This window comes from Sebastes umbrosus, chromosome 17, assembly GCF_015220745.1.
Source record: "Sebastes umbrosus isolate fSebUmb1 chromosome 17, fSebUmb1.pri, whole genome shotgun sequence".
Classification (NCBI taxonomy): Eukaryota; Metazoa; Chordata; class Actinopteri; order Perciformes; family Sebastidae; genus Sebastes; species Sebastes umbrosus.
In genome coordinates this window covers 7,802,360-7,804,433 of record NC_051285.1, presented here as the reverse complement: position 1 = coordinate 7,804,433, position 2,074 = coordinate 7,802,360, and positions in this window count along the sequence as shown.

The window sequence follows — 2,074 nt, the reverse complement described above, 5'->3', positions numbered from 1 at the left end:
GTGGGGTTGTATGAGGTACTTAGTATATTTTAAATGCACATATCTTTACATTTGCCAAAAAATACCTTGATTGACATGAGTTAATGATGTCATTACAGAGCACGAGATGCCGGCAGTACAAACTTTAGGCTGTCTGTCTGCAGTGTCAGCAGCACATCTGGCCGAGCCGGAGACGACATGCCACCTCCGCTTCCTCAGCTCGCCCTGACAGTCAGGGGCTAATGACCTGGAAGGATACACAGTCCCTCTACATATGGGCCTCTCTGCTTGTGTGAGTGTCTGTGTTTTTGGGTGTGTGAGTGCACATGTGCAGATATTTGTGCACGTTCAACTTGGATGAATCCACACCTCTGCTCAGGTTGTTGGGTATTTGTGTGTGTGTGTGTGTGTGTAGCGCGTCTATGTAGGTGTTTGAGTGTGGATAGCGGCCTGGGACCTTTTCTTCAGCGCTTGGAGAGCCCCAGTGCATCTGGGCCTGTGGTCCTCCCTGCTAGCCGAGTAATTAGGACAGGACATGCTGACCAGTAGCACCCTCAGCTGGGACCACTGACAGAACAAGGACAGATGAAATTATACACCTGGATGCTTCACAGGGATTTTTTTTTCCAGTGTAGTTTGATGATCTAAGACCTAAAGTTGGTTTTTGACCCATTTAAAGGACAAAATTAATGTCACCTCATGTCACAACTGGCCATTTGTGGAGGGTTTTTCTTTCCCAGCTGTTTTATATTCGAGTATTTTGTTGAGCTGGAGCGCTCTTTTCAAAGGTCAGCATGAATAACTTATCATGGAAAACAAGTTCTGGGGAAAACTTATCACAAAGGTTTGCATAAACTGTGTGGGGATATGTTTGTAATGCCAGATCGTGCAAGGATGACATTCAAACTGTTTGTGTTAGGAAATCTTTTTTATTATTATTGCCACACGTAACCAGAGAATACCTTTGTTTTAGTTCCAAACAAATAACATAGTGTTTGTCGCAAGAATGATGCACGAAATCCAAGTAAACCTCCACCAAATCATTTTATTTCAAACAGATGATAAAACCTGCATCATCTTATACTACTTGAAATATGTAGTCATACTAGCAAAACAACAGTTAAAGAGTACCTATTATACCTATTATACCTATTATTTTGTTTTTTTTACACTTTCCTTTAGTGTGTTGTATAGTTTTTTTGTTCCGTAACGTGGTGATGTCACCAAGTATTTGCATAATACCTGCCTTGCAGCAAGTTTGGCACGCCCTCAAACAAAGCTAGTTAGAGCGGAGCTGGAGCGGAGTCCGAAGAGTTTGGTTTGGTTGAAACCTGAAAATGTGACGTATTCTCATACAACATGTTATATGATATGTTACGAAAAGTTATTCCTCCTTTTTTGTTCATTTTCCTACGAATCTCCAGCAACACGTGTCAATTTCCGCTTGTTAAATGCATACAGTATTTTCAAAATAAACTTCACAGGAAACAACTTCCTTAGTTTCAAGCGATAAAACTAAATTGTTTGGATTAGGAAAAGATTTACTTGGTTAGAATTAGTCAACAAAACTACGTAGTTAGGTTTAGGTAAAGATAGTAGTTTGGGTTAAAATAACACCAGAGGTGGCGTAACTTAAATACGTAAGTTACGTGACAAATAACGTTGACTTCTGCTTTCACACGGGACATGAACACCAGTCTCCTGGTTGAGAGTCTGGTGTTTTTTGACCCATCTATTCACCCCGACATCCTTCCTATATGGCGTTTGCTGCTTTTTATACTTCCTCTTTCACAATTACGTGGATTACATACAAATTGATTTTGTGGGATATACACGAATTACAGTGCATTACTTTCCGTACAGTGTATGAGACCAGCCTGGAAAATGAGGTACAGTCTTAAGTTATCGTTTACCAGTTTATTTATTAAACAATTTATCTGTTAGGATATACAAACTTGTTAAAGTTGTTGTTAAGAACCACGCTTACATCTAGTGATGTATGGTGTGTGAGTTTTTTTGCTAGTGATGTTGGTGCAGGTCATCTGCTCATTCATTGAACAGGTGTGCATCATTAGGCACATTAAGCCACGAGGGA